The sequence below is a fragment of the Triturus cristatus genome, chromosome 6 (genome assembly GCF_964204655.1).
Source record: "Triturus cristatus chromosome 6, aTriCri1.1, whole genome shotgun sequence".
Lineage (NCBI taxonomy): Eukaryota > Metazoa > Chordata > Amphibia > Caudata > Salamandridae > Triturus > Triturus cristatus.
In genome coordinates, this window is record NC_140589.1 from 406,773,634 (window position 1) to 406,788,813 (window position 15,180).

The 15,180-nt window shown below is 36.5% G+C and overlaps 2 long non-coding RNA genes across 6 annotated transcripts; both read left to right on the top strand.

Annotated features, from left to right (window-relative positions):
* The first annotated feature begins 6,914 nt into the window (after nucleotides 1-6,914).
* On the top strand, nucleotides 6,915-14,901 carry LOC146817229 (uncharacterized). 5 transcript variants are annotated; one of them, XR_014962513.1, is made up of 6 exons: nucleotides 6,915-7,033; nucleotides 7,690-7,795; nucleotides 7,932-8,020; nucleotides 8,158-8,243; nucleotides 8,329-8,426; nucleotides 14,657-14,901. It is a non-coding gene; the product is annotated as an uncharacterized LOC146817229 (long non-coding RNA). The 5 variants fall into 5 exon arrangements; XR_014962512.1 differs by lacking the exon at nucleotides 14,657-14,901 and adding an exon at nucleotides 8,756-9,247; XR_014962515.1 differs by lacking the exon at nucleotides 8,158-8,243.
* LOC146817230 (uncharacterized) lies at nucleotides 12,916-14,238 on the top strand. The gene is made up of 4 exons (XR_014962517.1): nucleotides 12,916-13,060; nucleotides 13,591-13,696; nucleotides 13,833-13,921; nucleotides 14,059-14,238. It is a non-coding gene; the product is annotated as an uncharacterized LOC146817230 (long non-coding RNA).
* Nucleotides 14,902-15,180: the final 279 nt, after the last annotated feature.

Here is a 15,180-nt window from a genome sequence, read left to right on the forward strand (position 1 = left end):
TACTAAAAGTCACTGATTTAGTCTCTGGCAATGTTAAATAGATAAAACTTTCTGAATCAACATTAGAGCTGCATGTGTAGAAACAGTTTTCACAACTATGTTCCCATTTATAACAGAGACCAAACAAATTTTCAATTTCTATCCCTTCATCTTCAAGTACCAAAAGGATATACATCAAGAATTCCTGTGCAACTTGCTGGACATTTTGAGAAAACTGTGTTCGTCCTGAACAACCATCTAATAGATTTCTAATTTCAGTCGCACTTCTATTTTAGCTTTATCAACACTCAGCTTCTCATAAAGAAGACTTAGCACAGAACAGAATCTTTTTTCATGATTTTCTATTATCTGCTCTTGCAAACTTTCAAGATAAAATACAACATTCAGCACTACATTTGCGTAGCAGTTGACACCAGAGCTATTTTCAAAATGGCAACCAACAACCTCTTCAACATTCTCCTTTTTCTTTTTGCTTTCATTCACATGACTCTCTTTTTGTTTTCTCTTCTGTACATCCTCATTAAAGATATTCTCAATTCTCCTTTTCCGACAAACAACACGTTTCTCCAACACAGGATACTGACCTAAATGAGGAGCATAGGTTCTTCTTAATCTATTATACTCCTTAACACAATTTGCATCAGCACTAACTTTTGAGTCATCAAAGTCTATCATGAATAAACCAGATAATGTTTTCACTCGTGACAAAGCAACATATGCCATACCTTCTTTGAACACAGTAGATCCAATGTTTACAAATGCACTATCAATAGTTAACCCTTGACACTTGTGAATAGTTACAGCATATGCTAGAGAAAATGGAAACTGCTTCCTACGTACATATAAGTCTTTCACAAGCAAAAAACGGACTGAACAACGACTAATGTCTTTTACCTCTTCAATCTGATCAAATTTTATTTTTAAAAACTCAATTCCATCTTTTTTCTGGTAGTTAACAAAACCCACAACTTTACCCATAGCTCCATTTACTAAACCTTTTTCAATATCCAAATTTCTCCTTAAAAATACTTGACAGTTCATGCAAAGATATAGATTTTTTTCTAATCCAGCTGTTTTCAAAATGTTCTTCTCTAGAGAATCCAATCTATTTTTCAGTTCGCCTGTTAATGTAATAGTAATTCTTTCATGTTGGATTTTGTCCACTGCTTCCATTTTCTTAATCTCTTCCTTTTCCAATTTCAAAAGTTCCTCATTGAATATTGAGCATTCACGTAGTGTTGGCATTAAGCAGATTACATTATTTTTTCTGCAATGTTCTTGTATATTTTCTCTGCAACTATTTCTTCACTTGGAAATAAATTATGTAGCAACCGACTCTGTAATGCTTTTCTGCTAACTTCTGTGAGTAGTCCAATTCTGATATCTTTCAGAATACTTCCATATTCTTCATCATTTGCTTGCCTCATATTGGTAGTGAGTTCTTTGTACTCAAAGAATGACCAAATCTTCGCATTACCAATGCTTCCTAATGACTTCTTCGTGTCCTCATGTGTCACAGTATTAAACACTGGTTGTCCTTTAACTGGAGTGAGCTGCAGTAGATCCCCAAAAACTATAACATGTTTTCCACCAAATAACACGTCATAGTCTCTTTTTAGAATTTGCTGCATTCTTAAATGCACAAAGGCAAGCATTAAGTTTGATACCATGCTTACCTCATCAATAATGAGAACTTGCATCTTCTTCAACACTCTTGAAACTTCGAAACATGCTTCGCCAGTTAGCTTGTGATATTCTATTTTGTTCTCATGCTCCACTGGTAACATTAGCAAGCGATGGAGAGTAATTCCTTTAATATTATATGCTGCTAACCCAGTTGGAGCAGTAACAACACAAGATAAAGTTGAATCAGTGTTTTGCTGTAGGTAGCTTCTGATGACTTTAATTAAGAAATTTTTCCCAGTTCCAGCTTGTCCACTCACATACAACCTAATTGGTTCAAATGATGTGCATGTGCACTCTTTATTTTCATGTAGTAATCCGTGATCAATTTTTTTTCTGACTTCTTCATAAATTTGGCGTTGTTCTTCATTCAGTTGTTGTTCCAAATCTGGTAAGTCTATTAAATCTTCCTGAGCTTGATTCATAGCCGTTTCCACTTCAGTCATGGCTATTGCAGCTTCATTTTCTAAGATTGGCTGTCCTAGTGGATCTTGACTGAGCGTTCCAGAACTTTGGCTGTCTTGAGAACTGTCTCTAGCTACTTCAGCTGCAATTGTAGCTTCCTGTGCAATTTCTTCGTTTAACATTTGGACATAATTCCTGAAAATACTGCATTCAGTGGTATCTTTACATGCATTAAATGAATCCTCATAGCTTTGAAATTCTCCAAGTAGTTCGTCCTCTGAACGCCATGGTTTAAACAGCTGTAAAAGTGCCAAGTAGTAAAATTCCTTTTTGTCAGGAGAGTCACAACTCAGCTTCCTGTGATTAATCAAACTTCCTTTTGTTTGCTTCACTAAACATCCTTCCTCACCAATGACTTTATATTTTCCATTGTTGATGTCTTCTGTGGCTTTCCGTGAAAAAATGTAGTTCTGCAGCACTTCATAGAGACACATGTTCTCAAGATGATGACTTCTTTTTGGGTAATATGTGTCCAACATGTTTGTTTTCAAAATATCTGTACTTTCTGGGTCGTTTTCGGCCAAATATTCAATTTCTCCAACAGATTTCAGTACCCGATTTCGCATTCCTGCAAGGCCTAAGCTTACCCAAATTATTCTTCTGGATTTCGAGTGCAGACTTGCAGATGATAACCTATCTGAACATTCGTAGGATCCAATTTCTCAATGTGATAACATCTTTAAACTGAAACTGTACAGCTTCTTACTGACAGTCTTCTCGTGAGAAATCTCTTCCCACATTTCCTTCAATTCTGTTTTCTCAGATTTAGTGATGTAAGAAGTGACATACCGAGCAACAGCAATAGAATTGTATGCCACATACTGAATATCCATGTTAGCATTCCACATGGATAAAATGACTGGGTTGTAGTCATTTATATATTTTGACTCTTCTTTTCTTCTTAGGTTGTACGTATTTTTGGGAGATGTTCTTGTAATAGTATGTCGCACAGCTGACATAAAACTGTTGACTCTTCCTTTTGAAAGAACAGGTCTAGGAAATCCAAATCGACATTTTGTGTAGAATTTATCTTTGGTCTTGTACTTCCGTCGACAGTATTTTCCACACCGATGACTTTGGAAACGTAAAACTTGCTCTTTTAACTTTTTCTCTTCTGTGCTTTTAGGTATAGCACATGTTGCATATTCTTCAATGAAAGATAACACTGCTTCATCAGCATCTGTTCCAAATTTTGGAGCATCCTTGATCCACAACAGCATATGAATGTGAGGAGCACCTCTTGCTTGGTACTCTTTTCTCCAAAAGAAATACACAACTTCTCCAAGTGGTGGATTTTTTTTATTGCAGATGAAGGACATCATAGCCTCAAATCTATGATTGAAATATCTGCAAACATTAACCGGATCCAATGAGCACAGTTCTCCTGCTGTCGTGTATTCGATGTTTTTAATGTTTGAATTTGCCTCTCGTAGAAAATCCAGTAAATCATCCCAAGCGTACTCGGCACAGCTTAGGGTTAGGAACCATGTTGGAGTTCCTAAATTCCGTAACATACATTTCAATTCTCCATGGCGTCGGTACCAATATTCATTCGTCCCACGCTGACAAGCCATTAGATTGATCAATTGTGATTCCAAATGATCATCTCGCTGCTGCACTTTGTTCATAAAATCCTTAGCAGACACATTATGTAGATGTGTTCCACTTTTTAAAATGTGGTTTACTGCATAAGATAGTGCAGACAAGTCACTTTCAAATAAAAGATGGAACAAATAAGGAATACTTTGACGAAATCTGGGATCTTCTGCATATAATCTTGTAGTCCGATACTCAGAAGCAGGAATCTGGACTGGACGTTCATCGTATCGTCCACCTTCTCCTGTAGGAAACAGCTGGGGAAAACAACGAGCTTCCAAGCTTTCCTCCCATACACTCACAGGAGTTCCTTGTGCTTTTTTCATTTGAAACAGATCAATGGTGTTTGCCATTACTTCTTTTGAATGAAGAGGATGTATGCTGAAATGTTCATAAATTTCTTCTTCTTTTGACTTGTCAACTTTTTCAATTTGCCCAGTTGCTGTTTCTGTGTCTCCTAGAACATCTTCTTCATCTTCATCTATATAAATTGATTCATACCATTTATTATTTTTTTTCAAATACAAATTTGCTCTTTGTACTTTTCGTACATCTACCAGCTCCTGACAAATTTTCTTTTATAGGTACACCATTAACCAGAATAACTAATGGTTCAGTTTCCAAAGTATCTGTATCAATAGTTTCCATATTTTTTTTCAAATCCAACGGCAAATAGACAACTCTTCCTTTTAAACCTCTCTGTAAATCTGAAGGAGGTAATTTGCCTGTTTTTGGCTCCATACGTACTATGGTCTGGAACAGATGAACACATTGAATGAGTATAGACTCATACGTATTTAAATCAGAAAGTTCTGCAGGAACTTCAACCAATTCTAAATTATTATGTACAGCTCTAGCTGGCATTTTATTTTCTTCTAACTTGTTGTAACAGTATTTACAAATACGATGATCTTCACCCAAATCAAAACAATTTTCAAGAAATATATATGTTGCAAAATCCTTCAACTTATAATTATCTTCTTCTTCACTTTTTTTGTAGAGATATTCTCCGGCAACAAATACAAGTAATATTTGGTCTTTCATTAGTGATGATAGCAAATTTTGTTATTTGATCTTCAAATTTCTTATTTACGGAGGGTTCTACATTCTCTTCCACATTTTCCTCAATAACTGTGTCATTCCCTGCACTTTCTTGTTCCGGACCAAAGTAACTTAACTGAATTTCATCAGTAACCTTCTCAACATCTGATACAGATCCACGGAACAGAGCCTTATTCAACTCATTTAACTTTAGTGCTGGACTTTTAGCAAAATACAATCTTCTCACAAATTTTCTAATTTCAGTATGATGAACTTCCAGCATCCTAAAATGGTGAAAAACACTTTGACACACTTTCCTAGATAAACAAGCCAGAGAATGTCCTTGCAAACCAGTATTCTCTCTCACTCTGCATGGATCTAGTCCTTGAAGCACCTTAATCTTCTGTTTAACACTCTTTTTACTATATTCTCTTAAAAACTCACGTAATTTATCAATAGATTCCTGTCGCAAAGTACAAATACTACTACAATTCCAAGTATACACTGGGGCTTTAGGACGTCTCCCCATAACCTCATCCGCAATCACTTCTTCCGCATTTCTTGGAACCATTTTCTCCTTTTCCATTATACAACCATCTTTTACTTCATATGCTCGTCCACTGGTGTCAACTGCATGCAGCAAACTATTACTTTGAAGATAACGCTCTTCATTAAAAAATGGTTCAGTACTTGAGGGTCAGTCACCGAACCATTGGCCAAGTATGTAGATGCCTTACTATGTACTCATGTCTCAAGAACACCAGCATTTGTTCAAGATACTCGACACATTATCAATTTAGTCGAAAATACACCATTCTGCCCAGACACGCAATTTCTAGTAACCATGGACATCGAAGCCCTTTATAGTAACATCCCTATTGAAGGTGCTATTAATGCGGTCCATTGGTTCATCAATGCCTATAATATCAAATGTCCCACTCTCTTTGTTCTAGAATGCCTTAAAGTGGTTCTGGAAGATAATGTGTTTGAATTCAATACTCAACTATTTAAACAACAACAAGGTGTCAGCATGGGGGCATCTTGTGCCCCCACGGTGGCTAATATCTACATGTCCCTTTTCGAGAAAAAATTCGTATTCAAATAAGGATCTGCCTTTGGTCTTTTTCACGAGACACTCCATGCTTAATGATAGATTACGTCAGGCAGTTTATCAAAGTTGGCCAATTTTAAACACTGACAGAGCCATCCCTAAACCTCTTTTTGCGTTTAGACGCAATAAAAGCTTAAAAGATCATGTGGTCAATTCAAGAATTAAACATACCAACACTTTTCTACAAACAAATATTTCAGGCAACAAAGCAGTGGTGGGTAACTTTAAATGTTCCACTTGTAAATCTTGCGATACAGCCATCGAATCATCAACTTTCAAATTTAATGGACAATTAATATCACCAAAAAGCCTTAATAACTGTAAAACGACAGATGTAGTGTACTTGCTCATCTGTCCATGTCTTCTTGGCTATGTTGGTGAGACAGGGAGAAGCTTTAACATCAGACTCACAGAACATCGTTCAGCTATACGTACCAGGAAACTTCAAGCACCTATGGTGCAACATTATGTGGACCATAATCATGCGCCTGAAGCTATACAATGGTACATTTTGGAAAAGATTTACCCTAAAATAGGTTCAACTACGGAGAAAACCAGAAAGTTAAGAGAAGTTTTCTGGATTTTTACTCTGGGTACAGCAATTACAGGGCTTAATCAGGAAATCCCGTGGGATCAAGCTATTAAAAACAGTGGCTAATATCATCATTCTAGTTTTATTTTGTACGCTTTGATTGTTACACATGGAATTTGTGGCACTATTTTTACCATTAGACACATCTGAAATTCTGATGTGTTGGAATCATCTTTTAAATAGAGGTCCTCCATGTTACTTTATCCATAGTTTTTATTCGTTTCCAGCTCCGTGTTAGCACAATTATCATTACCGGTGACGAGGAGAGCTTCCTTTCCAACATAGCGCTGGCCTTAAGCATCCCGTTGTCTGTTTTCCATTTCGACCATGCATACTCTAGTCTTTATGTTTGGTGACGATGTGAGCCCCGTTTCTAATATGGCGCTGGCCATAAGCCTCCCTTTGTCTGTTTTCCATTTCGACCATGCATACTCTAGTTTCTATGTTTATGCTAATCAGGCTCTCAACGCTGAGCACATATAACGAGAACTTTGCTTCACGCTGTACGCTTCGCGCCACGACCTGCGCCAGATCTCTACCCAAAAGTAAGTAACGGGTTTCCGTCTCGATGTTTGTGCTCTTAATTAATTACCGTCCGAACCGACAGTATGCATTTTTTGGCTTGTGTTATTTCCGCTCATCTTATTTCTACGCAGGGCCACTTTTATTTTTAGTTAACCTGCATTTAATTTAGTCTGCTATGGCATTTGGCTCACGTTTTCCATTTATTGTTGTTGGCCCAGACTGCAAGTATTTCGGGCTTATCATACCCTTGCTCGCTTAACTTACATGCAGGGCATTTCTTCTTTTAATTCATTCGCAAATGATGCAACTTGCCACGGCACTCTAGTTTACTGTTGTTGGCCCAGACTGCAAGTATTTCGGGCTTGTCATACCCTTGCTCGCTTAACTTACATGCAGGGCATTTCTTCTTTTAATTCATTCGCAAATGATGCAACTTGCCACGGCACTCTAGTTTACGACTTGACAAGAACTATTATTCTATTTGCACAGATTATAGATTATCTATTTAGCTCATACTTTAGTTTTAGCGGGATAATTTGATTAGTTGGATAAGGTTTTATATTATATTGTCCCATTGTATTAGTAGAGCCAGTAACTTTTCACTGTTATGAAACAGGTGCATATAAGGTACACTATTAAATATTTCGTGTGTATCTCTCTTTGATCTTGTCTCCAGTCGTTTTATATATCAACCAGAGGCTGCACATTTGAGAAGAATGGCATTAACCATATACTCCCTCACAAGTTTCTGGAAGTAGGATATGGTATCATATTACCAGCAGGTTAGTCTCCCTTTACTTATCTCGTATAATGAGGGAGAGTTATTCATTTCTTTCTGTATTAAGGGGAAACATAAGCCTTTTGCCATTATGCTCATTTAATGAGATCTTATTTTAGTTTTACTCATTTCCTTTTTAGGCTAAACTGTGGTGCATGACTATTGATCGACTCGGTTCCTCTGCTTTTGCAGTATTTACACACTCTAATCATCCATAAAGGAATCTAAGGTACTTTTGCTTCATACACCCTTTACATTGCATGTAGTGTAGCTCTAGTCCAATTAAGCAATTACACAACATAATGGAACCTTATAGTATAACAGGCATGACGAAACTTTTACTTAGGTTTCATTTTTTTGCATTAGGTACCTGGTTCGTGTACCCTAATAAATCATTTAATCCAATATTGGGGTCAGTTTGTGGAAAGAGGCAACCGCTTGATCTAACTTAGGTATACACCATCTCTCAGCGCTAGCATTGGCCTCATTTCTTATTTTTCCTTGGTTTTCAATTATCATGTCGTATTTTCTTTACAGCCCGTTTTTCCACCAGAGCTGAAAATCATATTGGAGATTGTCCATCTATCTAGATTTTCGGTTACCGAGTGTCCCTTTTTGCTCTTACTTTTATTCAGGTATATTAAAACCTACTTGTATTTATCTTCTAACTAGCGGTTTACTGTCACTTCATTCTAGTGCTTTATTTTTCTTTAGAACACTTGGGTGAGGTTCTATTTTTCATTTTTTATCCATTCTGGATATTCACTGACCTTTGAATTGTGTGTAATTTTTCATGATTAAACCTTGTTGGTAACAACGTTAGGAACCTTAAACTTCTTGTATCATGTATAATATATATTTGTGTGCATTAAACTCAACACTTGAGTTTTGTTTAAAATAAACAGTGATTAACTCTTGATAATGAACTATCTGATTGTAAATAAATTGATTTGTCTTTGTCTAGTTAAATCATCGTGAACGGACACCTGACGAACGCTTAGCCGAAACACGTTGTGCGAAATGTGAAGATACTCATCACATTAGGGTTTTGTCTTGTTCCATGTATATATACATTTTTGGTTATACCATTTGTCAGATCATGTGTATTCTGTGTATCACTAAAATTGATTGTTGAAATTATTACTGTTTAGGTATATATTTTTTGTATCAATCAAATCAGGAATAATTGTTCATTCATATAAATTATTAATCCAAAAAAAATCTATTAAAAAGAATATATTTTTTCTATAAAGATCTGTTAGCTTCATTTTTTTCTTTATCTTTTTCTTTATTTAATTCTTTATTTAAAACAACATTGGGATATTATCTAGAGTTAACATTCCATTTACTGCACACTTTTCCTTCCATTATTCTTTGCCCTTTCCTTTACCTTTCCTAGTTTTCCCTGCCAGGGTGTATTATCAATTCAGCAGGGGCCCCTTATTTCCAAAACAAATTAATCTCGCGGCTAGTCTGTGAGGGGTGTTGCTTTTTTAGTAGTCCTACTGACACGCAAATGATGAGTTTAGGGTTCCTTTACACATAGTTTGGTTAATCTACAATTTTTCTTACACACATTCTTTTCCTTCAATTTTTTCCTTCATTTTCTTCTATTTCTTTGTGATCTCACCGGTTACCTTAATCCTTTTTAATACACCATTTTTCTTTTAGTCATGGCCAATCTTCCCACTTTTGGGTTTACAGATGAACAATTTGCCAATATGGTAGGTAATTCAGCTGATTTTGGTCACCAAATGACGAAAACCACCGACAAGAATGATGATGCCTTGGCACTTTTAGCTTTAAGGGAAAAAAAATCAAACTAATAGAACTTCACGGACAGTACATGCTAGAATACCTTAAAGCTGGGGTTATTCCCCAGGGATTAAGGGTAAGAAATATACCGGGCTTGTTTGTACATATTAAAAAGTTCTTAGAACGTTGGGCCATGATTTCCAACCGCTGTTCTCGCGATTATATGATGCTAATAGTTGAGACAGCCAAAGAGGTCCTAGAACAATTAACAGCAGAAATCCTGGATTTAGAAAATAAAATCAAAGCATCATGCGTAGTAGAAGATGCTAAGAAAAAGCTAGAAGAAATTGATAAGGATTTACACTCTTATACAGAGTATCTAACTAAGCGTAAACTAGACAAATTAAAGAAAGATGTACGCTTTTTTAGTAAAGAAACGGCTTATCCTTATCTGTCAGACACCTTCTACAATCAAACCGACAACACGCTATATGAACCATACAGACCATTTGGACTTGGCAGAAAGGTCCTCACTTTCTCAGACACCTCAGACTCAGATAGTGAGGGTCAGTCAGGAGGTTTTGAATCCAGGGGCAATGGACACAAATATAGAAGACAACGAGGTGCACAACCTTTTTTAGGGAGGCGATACAACAGACGCAACAACTGGCGACCTCAATATCAGCCACGATTTCAGACCAACACGCAATACCAGCCGCGCTTCCAGGGCAATCCAGCGATGGATTGCAATCAATACCTAGTTACGCGCAATGCGCAATATTGGAGGGAATGGAGATATTACCTATTTTTAACCTCAGTAGTTCCACATTAACAACATCTACCATCTCATTGTTATCTAAGGGATTAACCTTTGCCCCCCACTCAGGCTTAAATAAGTTCGAGTTGTTTAGAGATTTAAAAGCTTTTTTCAGAAAAATCAGATTAAAAGTTTTCATCAGTACTAAAGATACACAACTGGAAACTACTAATACTTCTGGTTTGGCTCCACCCTCCCAGTTTACACCCACAATTGAACAACTGCCACCTGAGGTGGCGGTGTTTGAACGAGTTGTTTATAATAAAATCATGAACATCACCAAGCATGTGCAGAAGACACCTTTTAACTTAAGCCAAGATGAATACTTGGCTTTGCAAGATTTGAAACACACACAGCACAAAACCATCAAAACGTGCGATAAGGGAGGAGGTATTGTTGTTTACGATACATCCGCCTATATCTCCAAAATGGCACATATGCTTGGAGATACTCGTTTTTACTGTCCTATTACCAGAGACCCTACATCTAACACCATAAAGAAAATACAGAGATTAACTAACAAAGCTTTAAGAGATGGTGATATCTGTGACAAGGAATGGTCCTTCCTTAACAAGGAAAAACCTAAGATGGCTAGTATCTATGGCATACCGAAAATTCATAAAAATGCCATAGATCCCCCCCTCAGACCCATAGTTACCACCATAGGGTCAGTCACCGAACCATTGGCCAAGTATGTAGATGCCTTACTATGTACTCATGTCTCAAGAACACCAGCATTTGTTCAAGATACTCGACACATTATCAATTTAGTCGAAAATACACCATTCTGCCCAGACACGCAATTTCTAGTAACCATGGACATCGAAGCCCTTTATAGTAACATCCCTATTGAAGGTGCTATTAATGCGGTCCATTGGTTCATCAATGCCTATAATATCAAATGTCCCACTCTCTTTGTTCTAGAATGCCTTAAAGTGGTTCTGGAAGATAATGTGTTTGAATTCAATACTCAACTATTTAAACAACAACAAGGTGTCAGCATGGGGGCATCTTGTGCCCCCACGGTGGCTAATATCTACATGTCCCTTTTCGAGAAAAAATTTGTATTCAATTAATTAGCACCTTTTTATGAATCAGTGACCAAATGGTCACGATTCATAGATGACGTCTTTTTCATTTGGACAGATACACAAGAAAAACTGTGGGAATTTATCGAGTGGATTAATCTCTGCGATGATAATATCCATTTCACACATAACATAAGTTCCGAAAAAGTGGAATATCTAGATATTCAAATCAAACATGATAAGGGTAATCTTGCAGTGGACTTGTACATCAAACCCACAGCAAGAAATACCCTGTTACACTATGACAGCTTTCACCCGGTTACTCAAAAGAACAGTATACCTTTCGGTGAGTTTTTACGCCTGCGGCGTAATTGCACAAATATAAAAGACTATGATGACAGATCATTGAGTATGAAAAATAAGTTTTTGGCCAGAGGGTATCCTAAAAAAAATTGTACGAGATGCGTACAAAAGAGCGCGTTTTTTTGATAGGCAACATTTACTATCTAATATCAAGCCTAATAAGGATCTGCCTTTGGTCTTTATCACGAGACACTCCATGCTTAATGATAGATTACGTCAGGCAGTTTATCAAAGTTGGCCAATTTTAAACACTGACAGAGCCATCCCTAAACCTCTTTTTGCGTTTAGACGCAATAAAAGCTTAAAAGATCATGTGGTCAATTCAAGAATTAAACATACCAACACTTTTCTACAAATAAATATTTCAGGCAACAAAGCAGTGGTGGGTAACTTTAAATGTTCCACTTGTAAATCTTGCGATACAGCCATCGAATCATCAACTTTCAAATTTAATGGACAATTAATATCACCAAAGAGCCTTAATAACTGTAAAACGACAGATTTAGTGTACTTGCTCATCTGTCCATGTCTTCTTGGCTATGTTGGTGAGACAGGGAGAAGCTTTAACATCAGACTCACAGAACATCGTTCAGCTATACGTACCAGGAAACTTCAAGCACCTATGGTGCAACATTATGTGGACCATAATCATGCGCCTGAAGCTATACAATGGTACATTTTGGAAAAAATTTACCCTAAAATAGGTTCAACTACGGAGAAAACCAGAAAGTTAAGAGAAGTTTTCTGGATTTTTACTCTGGGTACAGCAATTACAGGGCTTAATCAGGAAATCCCGTGGGATCAAGCTATTAAAAACAGTGGCTAATATCATCATTCTAGTTTTATTTTGTACGCTTTGATTGTTACACATGGAATTTGTGGCACTATTTTTACCATTAGACACATCTGAAATTCTGATGTGTTGGAATCATCTTTTAAATAGAGGTCCTCCATGTTACTTCATCCATAGTTTTTATTCGTTTCCAGCTCCGTGTTAGCACAATTATCATTACCGGTGACGAGGAGAGCTTCCTTTCCAATATGGCGCTGGCCTTAAGCATCCCGTTGTCTGTTTTCCATTTCGACCATGCATACTCTAGTCTTTATGTTTGGTGACGATGTGAGGCCCCGTTTCTAATATGGCGCTGGCCATAAGCCTCCCTTTGTCTGTTTTCCATTTCGACCATGCATACTCTAGTTTCTATGTTTATGCTAATCAGGCTCTCGACGCTGAGCACATATAACGAGAACTTTGCTTCACGCTGTACGCTTCGCGCCACGACCTGCGCCAGATCTCTACCCAAAAGTAAGTAACGGGTTTCCGTCTCGGTGTTTGTGCTCTTAATTAATTACCGTCCGAACCGACAGTATGCATTTTTTGGCTTGTGTTATTTCCGCTCATCTAATTTCTACGCAGGGCCACTTTTATTTTTAGTTAACCTGCATTTAATTTAGTCTGCTATGGCATTTGGCTCACGTTTTCCATTTATTGTTGTTGGCCCAGACTGCAAGTATTTCGGGCTTGTCATACCCTTGCTCGCTTAACTTACATGCAGGGCATTTCTTCTTTTAATTCATTCGCAAATGATGCAACTTGCCACGGCACTCTAGTTTACGACTTGACAAGAACTATTATTCTATTTGCACAGATTATAGATTATCTATTTAGCTCATACTTTAGTTTTAGCGGGATAATTTGATTAGTTGGATAAGGTTTTATATTATATCGTCCCATTGTATTAGTAGAGCCAGTAACTTTTCACTGTTATGAAACAGGTGCATATAAGGTACACTATTAAATATTTTGTGTGTATCTCTCTTTGATCTTGTCTCCAGTCGTTTTATATATCAACCAGAGGCTGCACATTTGAGAAGAATGGTATTAACCATATACTCCCTCACAAGTTTCTGGAAGTAGGATATGGTATCATATTACCAGCAGGTTAGTCTCCCTTTACTTATCTCGTATAATGAGGGAGAGTTATTCATTTCTTTCTGTATTAAGGGGAAACATAAGCCTTTTGCCATTATGCTCATTTAATGAGATCTTATTTTAGTTTTACTCATTTCCTTTTTAGGCTAAACTGTGGTGCATGACTATTGATCGACTCGGTTCCTCTGCTTTTGCAGTATTTACACACTCTAATCATCCATAAAGGAATCTAAGGTACTTTTGCTTCATACACCCTTTACATTGCATGTAGTGTATCTCTAGTCCAATTAAGCAATTACACAACATAATGGAACCTTATAGTATAACAGGCATGACAAAACTTTTACTTAGGTTTCATTTTTTTGCATTAGGTACCTGGTTCGTGTACCCTAATACATCATTTAATCCAATATTGGGGTCAGTTTGTGGAAAGAGGCAACCGCTTGATCTAACTTAGGTATACACCATCTCTCAGCGCTAGCATTGGCCTCATTTCTTATTTTTCCTTGGTTTTCAATTATCATGTCGTATTTTCTTTACAGCCCGTTTTTCCACCAAAGCTGAAAATCATATTGGAGATTGTCCATCTATCTAGATTTTGAGTTACCGAGTGTCCCTTTTTGTTCTTACTTTTATTCAGGTATATTAAAACCTACTTGTATTTATCTTCTAACTAGCGGTTTACTGTCACTTCATTCTAGTGCTTTATTTTTCTTTAGAACACTTGGGTGAGGTTCTATTTTTCATTTTTTATCCATTCTGGATATTCACTGACCTTTGAATTGTGTGTAATTTTTCATGATTAAACCTTGTTGGTAACAACGTTAGGAACCTTAAACTTTTTGTATCATGTATAATATATATTTGTGTGCATTAAACTCAACACTTGAGTTTTGTTTAAAATAAACAGTGATTAACTCTTGATAATTAACTATCTGATTGTAAGTAAATTGATTTGTCTTTGTCTAGTTAAATCATCGTGAACGGACACCTGACGAAGGCTTAGCCGAAACGCGTTGTGCGAAATGTGAAGATACTCATCACATTAGGGTTTTGTCTTGTTCCATGTATATATACATTTTTGGTTATACCATTTGTCAGATCATGTGTATTCTGTGTATCACTAAAATTGATTGTTGAAATTATTACTGTTTAGGTATATATTTTTTGTATCAATCAAGTCAGGAATAATTGTTCATTCATATAAATTATTAATCCAAAAAAAATCTATTAAAAAGATTATATTTTTTCTATAAAGATCTGTTAGCTTCATTTTTTTCTTTATCTTTTTCTTTATTTAATTCTTTATTTAAAACAACATTGGGATATTATCTAGAGTTAACATTCCATTTACTGCACACTTTTCCTTCCATTATTCTTTGCCCTTTCCTTTACCTTTCTCAGTACTTGAACTATGCATCCATTCTCCTAAAAACACTTTACAAAAGTTATTTCTTTTTACTACTCTTTTCGTTTTGCTTTGTGACTTCATT